General features: G+C 43.1%; 1 protein-coding gene across 5 annotated transcripts in view; it reads left to right on the top strand.

The window, feature by feature from the left end:
• DIP2A (disco interacting protein 2 homolog A) overlaps positions 1–15982 on the top strand; it is a 191809-nt gene that overhangs the window by 44352 nt on the left and 131475 nt on the right. The gene's annotated exons all lie outside the window — the stretch shown is intronic.

Genomic DNA, 15982 nt, shown 5'->3' with positions numbered 1-15982 from the left:
AGTTAACCATTAGAACAGTTTACCAAGTTTTGTGGTGGATTCTTCACCACTAGCAAATCAAGATTGGATGCTTTTCTGTAAGATCTGTAGGAATTATTTTGGGGAAGTTCCCTGGCCTGCATTATACAGGTGGTCAGACATGAACAATGATCCATTCTGGCCTTGGAATCTATACATCAGTGTACTTCACCTCATTCCAGCCAGTGTGCAGTTAGTTCCTCACCCCCACTTCAATTTTTTTTCAGATTTGCTTGTTGAACTTTATACTAGATATTATTATCCAGTGTCCTGTGTGAGGTGTTGATTCAAAGCTACAGTAGTGTAGACATCCATAACTGCAGCAGCGAGTTCTGAAATACAGAACTAGTAACGGTAGTTGAAAGTGAAAGTAAAATAACTCTGCAAAAGAATTGTCAAGGCTTTCACAGTGCAGACATGAACTTAAAACTCACCACTCAAACGATCTTTCAAAATGTAAATCTTTATTGCCAGTTTCCTCCTCAATTTTAAAGAAGTGAAAATATTTTTATTGATTGATTATATGCCAATATTTGTAGTCCCTGGATCCTTTTTCTGGTTGGAGATAGAGGCTGCTCCTGTTCCAGTATCAAGGGTCATCCTGAGCAGTGGAAGGACTGAGGTATTGTCCAGTCTTGGGGACCTGCAAGAGCTCTGTACTAAGGAGCTAGGGAAGGAGTTGGGGGGGCTGGAGGGAGGGTAGAGATTGAAAAACCTGACAGCTATTAGCCTGAAAACTTGGCCTACTTGCCAGAGTGAAACATTTGTGCTGCCTCTCTCCTCAACCACCCATCTCCTGGACTAAAAGTCTTCAGAACAGTTAAATTTTTTTTCATCAACACAAATCTATTAATAAACAGTGCCAAATGATTATCAGTCTGGGTGTAAATTGAGCACTGGATGGAACTAGTGGAACTCTGGGAGGAGAAAAATTTGAACACATGGGGTTTAACTGCGTGGCCCCAGGAATGTATGTACCTGTTTTAGTTGGACTATGTTATATGTATCTTTTCTTATTGACTCATTATGGGGAAGTTCCATGTGCAGGAGTGGGAGGAGTGACGGACGATAAGAATGAGGACACAAGTCTAACTTTTATACTCTCCTGGTTCCCTGTCATCTGTGGCTGAGCTGCTGGTCAGGTCTTCATCTCACCAAGCTGCCTGATCTTCATGGCTGATCAGACCCTACTGTCTCCTGTGCTCCCTTCCTACCTGCTACTACTGTCAGGTTTCTTATCTCCAAAAATCAGAAAGGCAGTTATGCATCAACAACAGTTTCTGGAATGGTATCCGATAGAGTTCTTGCCCAGGAAAGTTCAATGACCTCTTGTCCAGTTTGCTCAGTTGAATTCCTGTCCGAAATCTTCTACTTACCTCTAGTGACTGGTTTGCTGAGTTCTGCTCCTCAGCATTCTGCAACCTTCAACTCCTCTGTGTTGCTCAAAGGGTAACACCCTGGGAAAAGGGAGGAGAGGATGCAACACTTACTACAATTTAGTGTTGCAAATGGGAAATTCAAAAATTAAGATGCAGACGGTTGGGGTGCCATTGATCCCATTCATTATTTAGACTTGCCTCGGACATGTGGGCAGATAGGATTGTCAGGATCTCAAACTCTGCCTGCTGATGGCTGGGCGAGTAGGGTGTGTGCAAAGCTAGACTGAGGCAGGGAGAAAGTTTTAGGCAGCAGGCACTGCTCTCAATGCTTCCACAATTCAACATACTTGATTGCCATGACCAGGAATGCTAGGGATTACGAAGTTAAATACAGTAAATCACAATGTGAAGCTGATGTCCCGGGCAGACATTAGCAATTAACTTCTGTATCAGAGGTCGATGAGTGATATTTGCAATTTTTAATCCAGTGGTAGATTACTGCTTATTTTATACGGTTCCTGAAGATACTGCAGTGCAAAGCTGATGCATGGAGAGAATGGAAGAAACTCCAAGGAAGTTACGAGGACACGTTGTATTCAGTATTGTGTTAACCACAACTTAGCTGGCATGATGCTGAACACAACTTGTCCTTGTCTACCCTGAGTACAAGCATCATGTCAGCTAACTCAATTATTAAAAACCATATTTAAACACAATACATTTTTTAATGAGGACAGTGTCCGAGCTATCTTAGTTCCATCCATTCCTCCTCATTTATTTACCAATCGCTTATCCCACTTCCTAAGTGCTTGGGCCCACATAACATCAGATCAGTGGGCCTTAAGAACAGTGCAATGGGAGTGTGCCCCCTCCCCCCATCCCTTTTCAGGAACCACTCTGAGGAGGTCCAATATCTTCTTCAGGCGAGGGCCATAGAGGAAGTTCCGTTTTGCCTCAGGGGAAAAGGCTATTCCCTCTACTTCCTGATCCCCAGAACTAAAGGGGGGTCTCAGGCCTATTTTAGATCCAAGAAAGCTGAACAAATTCCTGAAGAAAATAAAATTCTGCATGGTTATCCTGGCTCTAATGATCCCTTCTCTGGAACAATGGGACTGTTACGCTGCTCTTGATTTAAAGGACCCTTATTTCCATGTCACAATACGTAAGTTTTGCATGGGAAGTTTCTCCGTTTTGTTGTGAGTGATTGATTGTCATTATCAGTTCATGGTGCTCCCATTGGGTCTGTCAGCTGCTGCATGGGCGTTCATGGCGGTGGTGGAAGCCCATCTTCGAAAATTAGGTGTCATATGTTCCTGTACCTGGGCGACTGGTTGATCAGATGGTGGTCCGAGGCTTGAGTCCTATTCAACGTATCCACCATCCTGTCCACATTCAACATGCTGGGGCTCCTAACAAATAGAGACAAATCAGTCCTGAAACCCGTACACATAATAGAATTCATTGGGCACCCTGAGACTCCATGAAGGGCAGGGCTTTTCTATCAGAAGTCAGGTCGAAACTTTGCGAGGCATAGTGTTACGAATGAAGCATGCCCTCCCACAACAGCTTCCTTCAGTCCCTGTGTTGCATGGCGGCATGTATCTAGGTAGTTTAGCACACCAGGCTGCACCTCAGAAAGCTGCAGTCGTCATAGCTAGCACCAGTGTATACCCTGACTTGTCATAATTTGGACAAAGTGGTTTGGGTGCTAATTTTTAGTTTTCTCATCTCTAGATTGGTGGATGAATTCTCTGAACGTTTGTGTGGGGGTTCTATTTCTCCCCCCTTACCACCCCTCATGCTAGTCACAGACACGTCTTCCCTGGGTTCAGGAGCTCATATGGGGTCCCTACAGATTCTAGGCCTTAGGTAGTCTCCAGATCTAAAGTCTCACATAAACATCAGGATGTTAAGAACGGTATGTCTAGCCTGCCTGGTCTTCCTCCCTATATTGGGGAGAAATCTATTGATTCTGACAGAAAATTCTGTGATAGTGTTTATGTAAACAGACAAGGAGGGGCACAGGCCAACCGACTCTGCCAAGGAGACAGTCTGCCTCTGGGATTTCTGTATAACCCACTGAGTTCATGTCAAAGCTGCTTATCTTGCGGGGAAACAGAATATGTTAGTGGATCAGCTGAGCTGATCCTTCTCCCATCAGTACAACTGGTCATTACATCCAGATGTGGCCAGGTTCATCCTCCAGCTGTGGGGTACTCCCCAAATGGTTCTGTTTGTAACAAGAGCCAACAGAAAATGGCATCAGTTCTGTTCCTGGGGAGGGCTCAGCCCAGGCTCACTGTGAGATTTTTCTCCTATCCTGGAAAAATTCCATCCTGTATGCTTTCCCTCCTATTCCTTTACTGCCCAGAGTCATATTCAAAATAAAACAAGACCATCTCACCTTATGTTTATAGCACCGCCATGGCCTCAGCAACACTGGTACTTCACCCTACTAACCTCGTTGGTTGAGCCTCCTCTGTCCCTCCTGTTGAATCCAGACATAATGTCCCAGGACCACCAGCACTTACTCCATCCCAGCCTCCCAGCTCTCCATCTAACAGCATGTGGATGTTTTCTGAGTGATGCCCTTTGAAAAATCCTGCTCGAAGTATGTCCAAAACATGCTTCTGAATAGCAGAAAACCCTCAATGAGGAACACTTACTTGGCTAAGTGGAAGCGCTTCTTCATTTGGTCTCTTAAGAAAGGTGTATCTCCAGAGTGGGTACCCCGGACGTAGTACTGGACTGCCTTCTAGCTCTAAAACAGAGTTGGCTATTAGCTCTATAAGCGTGCATCTGGCAGCCATTTTGACCTTCTGTGTCCGGTTGGATAATAGATCCCTTTTTTCTAACCCCATCGTAACCCAATTCCTACGGGGTTTGGCCAGATAGGTTCTCGTACTTGAGGATACAATCTGAACTTAGTCCTAGCAAAATTGATGGGACTCCCCTAAGAACCGCTTATGACTTGCTTCCTCCTTCACCCACCCTTCATGCAGAGGTGAGTTGAGAGCTCTGGTGCCAGAACCCTCCCATCCCCAATGCCGTTTTTCATAACTTTATTTGTGCCCTCACTCCAAACTTCTTACAATACATAGGAACTCTAATTTTCATGTTAACCAAGCAATCTGTTTGCCCAAGTTTTTCCACAAACCCTATGCGCACACAGAGATGAGGAAGAGCTTCACTTAGAGGGTCGGGGTGGTGCCATCTCATGTATCCAGGAGAGGAGCTACAGTCATGAGGCATGAGTGCCACTCCTCTGCGGGTACTGATAGGCAAATTTTGCTGGCTCTGCTGTGCTGGGCACGCACACACCTAAGTGGAATACATGTCTGCATCACATCTCAAAGAACCACAGCTACAGTAAGGAACCATTTCTTCTGTTCTGAGGCAGACATGCTGGGAACGAAAGAGAAAATGCACAATTTGAAAGAGGGTGCTGTGAAAAAAAAAATCCATGGGAAGAGGTGACAGGTTGGTGAAGACGTGTGTCTGTGGGGGGTTATTTGGTTAGCACCCTTCAGAATGTGGACCATGCGTGAGCAGATCAATATAATTATTTTGTAATATGTACCTGATACAAATGTATATGGCATATGCTCATGTCTTGTAGTAAAAAACCTCTGAATGTGTGGTAAGGAACTACTTGGCTCTCTAGCATAACCATTCACTCCTCCTGGACTCATGTTCCTGCACATCATCAAGGCCCTGATTGAGGAGGGTATCTTTATTCAATTCATCATTTAATCATGTGCCTAAATGCTGATGAATTATGGGACTTAAATGCTATTCTGAATAGGGATGGATTTAAGCATGTGCTTGAGAGTTTTCCTGAATAGGGGCCACAAGCTCAAAGTGTGGAAGTTTATGGTTTGGGGTGAATTGTTAATTCCATTTTTGCAGTGAAACATAGGTGTCTGCTTGTGCATCCAGTAGATTTTTCTCTGAGCAGTTAGTGAGGAAGTCATCTGGGTTCCTGGCGATTTATGTGGCTACCTGTGAACCAGCTCTGTTGGTGGCTTTCTCAGGCTGCATCAATTGATATAATAGGACTCCAAGCCCTGTGGTTCCAGCTGTGTGACAGGCTTCATGTCTTCCTCGTTCTGTTTTTATTCTTTCCCAGCCCTTTCACAATAATTTCTATCATGCTGTAAGTCTATGTGGTGCTTACTATTCCTGAGGGCATTATGTGCCAAAAAATTAAAAAATCTGCTCCAAAAAAAATAAAAATTCTGTGCACAATATTTTAAAATATTACCAAGTTTTATTTGTCAATATATAAGTGCAGAGGGCCCTGCATGGCAGTTGGGAGCACAGGCCACTGGATGCATGAAGTTCAGAGATCACCCTCCACCCCCTCGCCCTCAGGACACAAACTCAGCGGTAAGATTGCATCCAACCCTGACACAGAAACACCCTGGGGCCCCTGCCCCTCTGCGCCAGACGCACCAGGTGTGAGGCAGGCAGGAACCAAGTGTGGAGGGATCCAAGTGTGGGGTGAGAGGATTCTGTGTGAGACAATCTGGGTGCAGGCAGCTCAGTGGGAGGATGTGGATGCACAGAGGCTCGTTGGACAGCGGGTTCCAGATGAAAGTGGTTGGGGCTCAACGGAGGGGTCTGGGTGTGGGGGGGTCTCAGCTGGGGAGTCTGGGTGCTGGGGAAGGTTGGGCTTGGTGGGGTGGGAGTCTGGGTGCAGCTAGTTGGTTAGTGGCGTGGGGGGTGTTTGATTGCAGGGAGCTCAGTCGGGGGTGGTCTGGGTGCAGGGATGGGGGTCTGGAGGTAGGGCTTGAGGTTCAGTTGGGTGGGATTTGGGTATGGAGGGCTAGGGGGATTCTGGATGTACCAGGTGAGGCTTGGCAGGGGTGTCTGGGTATGGGAGGTCCAGATGCACAGAGGTTGGGTGGATGGGGGAGCAGCTCCCCATACATCTACCCATCCCCCCACAGCTAAGGAGCGATGGGGGCAGGAAGCAAGGGAGGATGCTGAGCTTCCTCCAGCTGGGGGAGGTTTCTGGGGGTGGGTCTGAGACAACCCCAGACACTCCCTGCAGGGGAAGAGGACGTCCTGTCCTCTCCTGCCTCCAGCCCAGCCAGGACTAGCAGCTAATCCCAGCTCAGGGTAGGAGCCCCCAGCCCCATGGTGATTTACCTCTCCGCTGGCTGCTCCGGATGCCTGAAACGATGTACCTGCGTTGCTAGAGGGTGGTGCGTGACTGCTCTTGCAGCTTCCCTTTGCTTCCTTGTCAGAAAAAGTCATTTTTCTGTGGGGGACATGAAATTTGCACATGCGCAGTGGCCCAGAATTTCCCCAGGAGTAGTTTACGTACATAACAAGAGACGTGCTCACAGCCTGAATTTTCTTTGTGTGCAATGAATCGCTGTCCCAATCTCAAACTTAAAACTTATGACTGGTGCCTCCAACTCCTCTCCCCTTCTTCTCTTGCTATATGTCCCCTCCTTCACCTCTTCATTCCCTCTCATTAATTGCAAGCCACCGATTCATTATTTCCTCCTTAGCACCACTGTCTTTCCCTGTGCGTGAGAGAGAGAAATAGAAGGGAGAGGGAATGAGGAAGCCCTCTCTACAATCTGGCAGCAGCAGGTGTAGCCATAAAAAGCAAGATCACTGGACCGTCTTCTCTCCCCACTCAGCTGCACACAAGAGGCAGTTTCCCTTCATGACAGTCACTGATCTATGAGCTTCTTAGGGGAAATGCTGGCAAGGATTAATAAGGAAGAAGTGAGTTTTGAGGGAGCTGTAATTTACAGGTAGGGAGCCTAGCGCTTGTTTGAGGGGTAAGAATCATATGGTAGATGGAATGACAAGGAAATAAAGGAGAGAGGTTTGAGAAAAGTCTGGAAGACGGACGAGGAGTAAGTGTACGTGAAAGCAAAGATGTAGATAGGAGCAAAATCGGGAAGTGCCTTATGTAGATGAGCAATGAACAAAGACATAACACGGGTAATGCATAAAAATCAACTTTTGTATTTTGTCAGTTGTAATTTAATTTGATCAGCTATATGTAAATGTACTGTAGATATCATAAAAATGAAATTACAGTGCAGCTAACAGTAGTCCCTGTTAATCTGAGATGTAGAGAAAACGGACCAAAGATTTTTGGATGGATTATAAAGTATTGTGTAGCAAGCTCCTACTCCTAGAGAAATTAGACAAAAGGTAGTTTACCATAGATTCAAGCAGGAGATTGTCAGTTAATACCAAGACTGGTTAGCCCTAGCTCCACTTTGCCCCTTGCTCTGCCTTCAGCCCAAGCTCCACTGCTGAGGAAGCGTTGGTTGTGCAGTAATGGAGGAGAGGCACGGACAGATTAGGGTTGCCAACCCTCCTGGTTTTGCCAGAAGTCTCCCGGATTCAGGCTTATTTCCCAGAGGCTACTGAAGCCAAACTGGGAGATTTTAGTTGCTAAAATCCCGGCAGCACAGCAGGACTAAGTAAGGCTGCCTGCCTACCCTGGCCCCGTGCCGCTCCTGGAAGTGGCTGACACGTCCCTATGCCCTTGCGGGGAAGGGGCAAGGAGTCTCCGTGCGCTGTCCCTGCCCCAAGCGCAGACTCCGCAGCTCCCATTGGCCGGGAACTGCGGCGAATGGGAGCTGCGGGGGCAGTGCCTGCAGGCAGAGAGAGCGCGCAGACACACCCCACTACCACCAGGGACCGCAGAGACGCGCCAGCTGTTTCTGGGAGCAGCGCGGAGCCAGGGCAGGCAGGGAGCCTTACTTAGCCTGCTGCGCCGCCGACCGGGAGCCACCCGAGGTAAGTGCTGCCCAGCCAGAGCCCTAACCCCTCACCCCCTGCTGCCCCCCAATCCCCTGCCCCAGCTCTGAGCCCCCCCCTGCACCCAAACTCTCCCCCAGCCCCAAGCTCATCCCGGAGCCTCCTCCCACACTCTGAACCCCTCAGCCCTAGCCTGGTGAAAGGGGGGGGGGGACGAGCGACGGGGAGGGGGCATGGAGTGATTGGGGCCTCGGAGAAGGGGCAGGGCAAGGGTGTTTGGCTTTGTGTAATTAGACAGTTGGCAACGCTAGGACAGATTCTGTTAATGGTAAGGGGGAGGGGGGGAGAGACTGGAAAAGTTTGTGCGCCACTGCTTTAGGCAATGTTTTATACATTTATAATAAAGGGAATTTGTATTCAAGACCAACTTGAACTTCCTTCTGGTTCAAAACTTCTGGTTCAAAAGAACCCCAGACACTTGTGCTAACATTTTTTATGGCATGTTATGTGAGGCCTTGGCAACGCAATGTCATGTAACTAGTCAAGCCTAGAACAAAGATTTGTTATTTATAACAAGGAAGCAGACTAGCAATTTACTGAAAATTGTGTGGTGATAGATATGTGAAAATGCAGTATTGTACCATGATCAGTTTGTATGTATAGCTTGCCTGCTGTTGCAAATAACATTTGGCCAGGGATCTTCCGATAAACCTGGACTAGGAGCTGTGTGGGGCAGGAGCTATAGCACTTGGTATAATGGGGACCCCCTGGTCGTTAACTTTTGGGGCTTCCTCCTCTGGATCCCACACAGCGGGAGGCCACTGTGAATTTAGCCTTTAATTCCTTCCAATTTTACTGTTATTTTTTATAGCCCAGTAATCGTTTTGATTTGTATTCAAATAGCACCCACAAGTGCTTGATGCAATCCACAAGGAAGGCTTGATCCCTGCTCCGAAGAGATTATCATCTAAAACAAGCATCATTCAAAAGGTGCAGGAGAGGAATTACATTGTGATTATAATGTAATGATCATTTTTAATTTTTATCCCCAAATATCCCTTTCTCTGTTATTGGCTGGCTAATACCTTGGGTCTTGAGAGCAAATTTAAAGAGGAGGGTAAGTGGTCTTATGGATCAGCTCCTTAAATTGCCCTAAATAAAAAGATTTTATCATGTGCCTCTTATCAGTTTTTAAATACACATCTATCCAGTAGGAGCAAGGATGGTCTCATGATTAAGGCCTTGAACATAAACTCAGATCTGAATTGTATTGCAAGTTCTGCTATAGTCTTACTGTGTGACAATGAGCAAGTCACTTACTTTCTCTTCCTCTGTTTCCTCACATGGAAAATAGGAATGGTACCTTTCCTCCCAGGACAGTGGGAGCCTAAGTTCATTAATGTTACTACAGCTGAGTGCCATAATAAAAGCTTCTTAGTTTTCTCCCATCTGGGTATAGCCACATGTTGTCTTTTGTGTTGTACTTAGACTGCAGCTCTTTTGGGCATAGACTTTCATTTTGTTAAGAGTTTGTATGGTGTCTAGCACAATAGGGTGCTGGTTCATGACTGGGCTCCTAGGCACTACAGCAAAAGTAGAAATAAATAGACATACATTTGAATACTTGAATACTAGTTTGACACAATACTGGGCTAATGGATAATTATTTCACTCTTCATATTGCCTTTCTGACACAGTAATCAAATTGGATTCATAAGGATTAAATAGTGCATATTTTGGTAGTACTTAGTCCTCGAGTAAGACAAAGTTATGAATATGGTATTTCAAGGATATAAAATAAGCTTTTCAGAGGTCTTCATTGTGGTACTGCATCTAGGTATTTTTATCAGTACTATGTAAGACACAAAATAAATTTAGGTCAGATACAGTTTTAAAGCATGTCATTGTTGATCTGCTCAACCCTTGCTAATGTGTTCATTCTCATGTTTCTTTTTATGGGAAGCACAGTGCATCCCCTACCAGATGATTTTTTCCCTACATGCACATAGCTTTTTCTTATTAAAGGAAAAGACAACATTCATGATTTACCATAATGGCATGATATCAAAGCTTTATCTGCTTTAATTACCAAATTAAATCTTCTATGTGAAGACTGTAACAAGCTTTACTGAAAAGTATAACTGTAGTATATGAAGGTTTTGTATGAAATCTATTTTTAAAAGATGCCTGCTGTTTATTGTAAACTCACTGTAGTTGAAATGGATTAAAAATGCATCTTGAGTTATCCATCTTTTAAAATTCGTTTTAAATAGTTCAAATGTATTGCAAGGAATTGGTTATATTCTGTAGCTCATATCTGCAGTAAATGAAAAAGCCAGAGTCTTGTAATGGCCTGATGAAAACCGTTCTTAGTTACTCTCTCTCACCCTAATGTAGCACTAGATGAGTTTGTTTGGGTTTAAGTCACAGACAGAAAACTTGCATCTCAAATATGACCACTTTTTCAAATAATTAAATTGTAGCAGCAGTAGCTAGACTTAGACTGGTGCATCTGCGTATTTATTTAGAGTGGGTGTCTGTCAGTCGGCTCCACTCCAGAGAGAGTGCTAATGGGATTGACCAGGAGCTGTAGGACCAGCTTTTCCTTTTCCCTGTGGAATAAGATAGGGATTTACTTAATCACTAGAACAACAATTCATTAATTGGCCTAACTGAGCCTGGATGCTGGCCATGTTGCTTTTGTGATCTAGATACTTAACCTGGCTTGCACTTGCGGGGTGCAGACACTTGCTCTAGAGGCAAACGATTAAGATATTTCAGAATCTGTTAAGAATTTAATAAAGTGCAGAAAATCTTTGAACTCTTAATAGAAATACAGAGGTTTTGGGTGTGGAGTAGTGCATGTACACAGCATTGTACTACAGTAGATAGAGGATGGGACTGAGGGTCAGTAGACCTGTTTTGTTCCTTGCTGTGTCACACACTTTAGGTCACAGTGGGCCTATATGTTCCTCAACTTCCTGATCTGTAAAATGGTGGTGATAGTGCTTTGTGGATCTGTGGTATTTAAATCTGTGTTCAGGATGGGATTTTCCAAAGTGCTCAGTGTTGATCTAGATTTTCTCTCAAGATAATGGTAAAGCTCTCATTGATTCCAGTCCGAGCAGGGTTAGGCCAACATCGAGCGTATCTGAAAATCCCATCCTTGCTTTGTAAAGGACGTGATCCTTTCTATGAAGAGGCACTGCAGTTACTAGATAACTAATACTGTTGTGTAATTGAAAACAGTAATTTTTTTTCCATTTTAATTTTCTGGGCATTAAATGACATAAAATTGCTTATCTGTAGGACTGTCAGTTGTAGTTCTAAATTGTCATACCATAGTCAAATTTAGTCTCGCATCTAGTTCCTGATTTTTAAGAGATGTAAGGGCTTGTGTCCACAGCACAACAGCGTGAGCTACAGGGTGTGATTTCTAAAGCAGAGTAATGGGTAGTGCACTAAATGATCTATGTAGACCCCGCTAGTGAGCACTAAAAGTTCACTAGTGTGCTTTCATATACTTCTAGTGCACACCAGCAGGTTCTATGTGGACGAGTTAGTTCGGAACATTAGTGTGCTTTAGAAATCACAACCTTTTAGTGCACTTTGCCACACTGTGTAGACAAGTCCTAATACTATCCAGCAGCTGCTTGTTTGGGCCGAGCTTTTCACATGCACTTGATGAATTTGTGCATGAAAATGTGGGTACATGTGTGCTTTCTTAATATGCAGACTGCTCTCAGAATTTGTCACTATTTCCCCATAGTTTGACTCATAATATTTTCTTGATCGGGCTATGCTAAATTTGTTGTTATACCATTTTGAAAGGTAATGGATGCTCTCAGTATACTTAATTAACAGAATTCTAGAAAGAATATTATGTGCCCAAAAATGCCTGTTAGAAGTCAAACCAGTTGGCGTGCTTGATCCTTTACCAGGTGATATCAACATATACCATGTGCTACACAAATCCCTTGTTATCTTTCTAAGTGTGACAAAAGTAGGGGTGGAGAATTGAAGCTGAGGTTTCTTGCCTCCTTCATGTATTTTTTATTTTTGTTGGCTACAAATATTTTATTGGTTATTTTATTTTAAAATGGATACAAAGTTTATTTTTCAAGTTTTAAGAGTTAATATTCAAATCAAAATTTATTTTTAGTTAGCAAATAGTTGTGACTTAAGGCAGTGGGATAGTATTTGAAAGAGATTTCAGTAATGTTTCACAAACTTTCACATGTGTTGAGGGAGTCTGCTCACCACTATTCAGAGTTACCCAGCGCTAAGGGCCCATCTGTTTCTTGTGCAGCTCCTATTGCTACATTTTTCAGAGACATAACCATTTAAAATCAGTTAAACTGACAGTGACTAAATTACCTTGTGATAAATCATAACACATTCCTCAGGTAGTTTAGAGGATAATCCTGCATTTTAGAATTTACCTTTGTGTACTTGTGTTTAATTTTTCTGATATCTTTAGATAAAGAAAACTCCAGTCCTTTCCTTTTTCAGACATTCATTTCGCTCTAATCTCTTTGACACATTTCTAAAATATGTATATATTCTAAGCAGCAGATCGACAGCTCAAACCATCCAAGCCAGTTTCTAACTTTACACAGAGATGTTCCCAGCTGGTTTACTGGGACTGAGGAACATCAGGCGGCTTTTGTCTTGTCTAATAACTGGGGAGAAAGTGAGGCTAAATGACAGCAGCTGTGGCCCTGCGACACCAGATGTGCCTCTGGGACTGAACTCGGCCCTTTTCTTTAGGAAGGGGATGGGAATTACAAAGGAACCCAACATGAACTGGGTTAATCCCACTGTGGCACTGTGTATGTGGTGGGGGTGGGGTGCAATTGTAGAGTAGGGAATCCACCCCTGAGCTTTTGAGACAGGAACAAAGAAATATCTGCTGTGCAGTGTCTGTCTTTCACTCGGGGCCCTGAAGATCTACAGAGAAGCTTTTGACTTTAGACTTTTCCTAACCTGATTCAAGAAAGCGCTCTTATTCGTAATTCCTTTTTATTCAGTAGGATTAATGAACTTGTACCTGATATGTCAAAAGAGAAAGTTTATACAATATTCTGACTCTAAGTGAGGCTTTTTTCCCTTAACAATGTGCTCGGGTCTGCTGCTGCTGTGAAGATCCTGTCAGTTGGCTGATATTTGAGAAGTGCCTTGCAAAGAAAGTTGACATAAGGATTATTTGGGCTGTGGTTCAGAGCTATGAAAATGATGATCTCCCCCAATTTAAGGTACTATGGTAGATTTATCTCGAATTACGTGTAGCACTCAGTGTTTTTTGTAGTGTTTGCTGGGAGAAGGAGATTGCTTCTGTTGAATAGTTTTTATTTTTAAGACAAAATATGTTTTCCCTGATGGTAGTCTTTTTACAGAACTGAAAGCAATGTATCCTGTTGGTTTGGTAAGCTACCTTTCCTTTTGTATAAGTGATTTCTGTAATAAATGTGCCTTTGTCTTTTTGCTCAGATTTCCCTGGTACACGTTCACCAGATGTATTTTTGAAATTCTTGTATTGTGAATATTTATAACTTTACGACTTTCCTAGCATACTTTTCAGTTTATATTTCAGGAAAAATACAATCCAAAATATTATTTCTCCTGTGTACAAAGTGTACTTTAAACAATATTTATAGATCTTTATTAAAAATTTGAAGTTATGTCCATGTATGTTTAATATTTAGTTTCGACAATTCTCAGTAATTTTAATATTTGTAGGGGGTTTTTGAACAGTACCTGCCAGCTACTGTAACCTGTTCGTGTGCTAACATGTCATGTACACATATTTATAGGTTTGTTTTCCTTATAACTGATCATGGTGCTGGAGTAATTTCACTTGTGTATTATCAATGAATATTGATGCAGGTAGGAACTGGGGAGTTGAGGAATGCCTGTGCTTAAAGCATATGTCATGATGGTACAGTTGAGAACACTGAAATGGTTATCCTCCAGTATTCTGAGGGAAACGGACAAGTTTTAAGGACCAGGTTTTATTCTTTTTAATGTCTGACAGGCATGGATTTTTATTCATACACATTCAAAGCCATGTGATATACATCAGTAGAGTGACTGCATACTTAGTGTTCATCCAATGGGCATATAGGTGCCACTTTTCTGGATGAATGCTGCGCATCAGTTATCAGCAAAGTTGTTTATTGCTGAAACTTTTTTTATTCTCTCTCTCTTCCCTCTCACAACAGGATGGAGACAGAAAATTCCTCAACTTTTAGAAAGCAGTTGGTTCTGTTTGGTGATGTGACCTAATCCATTTCTAGGACTCTACCAAATTCATGGTCCATTTTGGTAAATTTCATGGTCATAAGATTTAAAAAATGTTAAATTTCATGGTTTCAGACATTTCAATCTGAAATTTCATGATGTTGTAACCGTGGAGGTCCCAACCCAAAAGGGGGTTGAGGGGGTTATAGGGTGATCACAGTATTGCCACCCTTACTTCTGCGCTGCTGGTGGTGGCGGCACTGCGTTCAGAGCTGGGCAGCTGGAGAGCAGCGGTTGCAGGCCAGGAGCCCATCTTTGAAGGCAGCGCAGAAGTAAGGATGGTAATATTGTGACATTCCCCCTCCTCCCCCCAAACAATAGCCAGATTTCACGAGGCAGACCAAATTTCATGCTTCATGATGCATTTTTCATGCCCGTGAATTTGATAGGGCCATATCCAAGTCCATGTACTTTTTTACACACACTCTCACTCACTCACTCACTCTGTAAGCTTTTTGGTAGGACCTAGGCTTTCTTTGTGTTTACATAGTGTGTCTCATACTGTGGTTACTACTAGAAACAAATAATAATGTGTCTGAAATGTATTTCATAGCAGAAGCTGAGAAAATGCTCTTGACGTACGGTCCCAGCTTCAGTTTGTACTTTTTGCTGCAGCTGCAAATTTCTCTAGCACAGTAACAGGAGGTTTGCTTTGTTAGTACTGTGTGTGGAACTGCAAAGTTCTCCCCTTCCTCCCCAATATGTAGTGGAAAAATATGAAAGGGGGGATAATTCACCTTCAAGAAGCAGGGACTGTTCTGAAGAGAAATTTTGGTTTACAAATTATTGTTCCACATACTGTCTATCCTGAGCATGAGCTAAAGAGCAGATTTAAGCTACTTGATAGAAGTAATTTATGATAACTTTGCTGCAAGCTTTATATGAAGCTTTTTCCTTCTGTTTTTCAGAAGTCATGCAAATCTTAGTCCCCAAAAGTTCTCTTAACAGTAAATAAATATTTCTAGAAAAATAGAATTGTTCTACATTTCTCTTGTAGACTGGGATATGTTATGCAAAAGAAAATGTCATGGTTCGCAGAGACACAATGTATGCAAATATGGCTGAAAACACAATGATTTGTATGTCAACTATCCAGAATCGAGATTAGTGCTGAAAACTGATATAATTTGATGCAGTGTTGAAAAGAGGAAACATTAGGAAAAAAACAGAGCAGGTAGTAAGATCTTAAACACTTATGAAAAAGTACTGCACATCCATTTTGCTAAAGCATCTTCCATTAAGCCTTGGTGCAATAAACATTTCTGGCATCACAGAATGGTCTGATTCAAAGTATATTGTCTGTACTGGTTTCCTTTAACGCTACAGATCTTTTGTGCTGCTCTAGAACTGTTGTGCTCTGGTAGACAGCAAATGCCCTCTGCAAAGTCAACCCTAATACAAGTACTAATCAAACACACATGCACTCATTACGGATCGGACTTCAGCTTATAGACGCTTCCAAGTTTTGTAACAGCTTTTTATTCTTTTTTGGTTTCATGCTGTTGTGTCCAGGTATTACAGCACATATGGTATGTAAGGTCATGCAT

This window comes from Trachemys scripta, chromosome 11 (assembly GCF_013100865.1).
Source record: "Trachemys scripta elegans isolate TJP31775 chromosome 11, CAS_Tse_1.0, whole genome shotgun sequence".
Classification (NCBI taxonomy): domain Eukaryota; kingdom Metazoa; phylum Chordata; order Testudines; family Emydidae; genus Trachemys; species Trachemys scripta.
The sequence above is the reverse complement of the archived record's forward strand: the minus strand, read 5'-3'. Positions and strand labels throughout refer to the sequence as shown.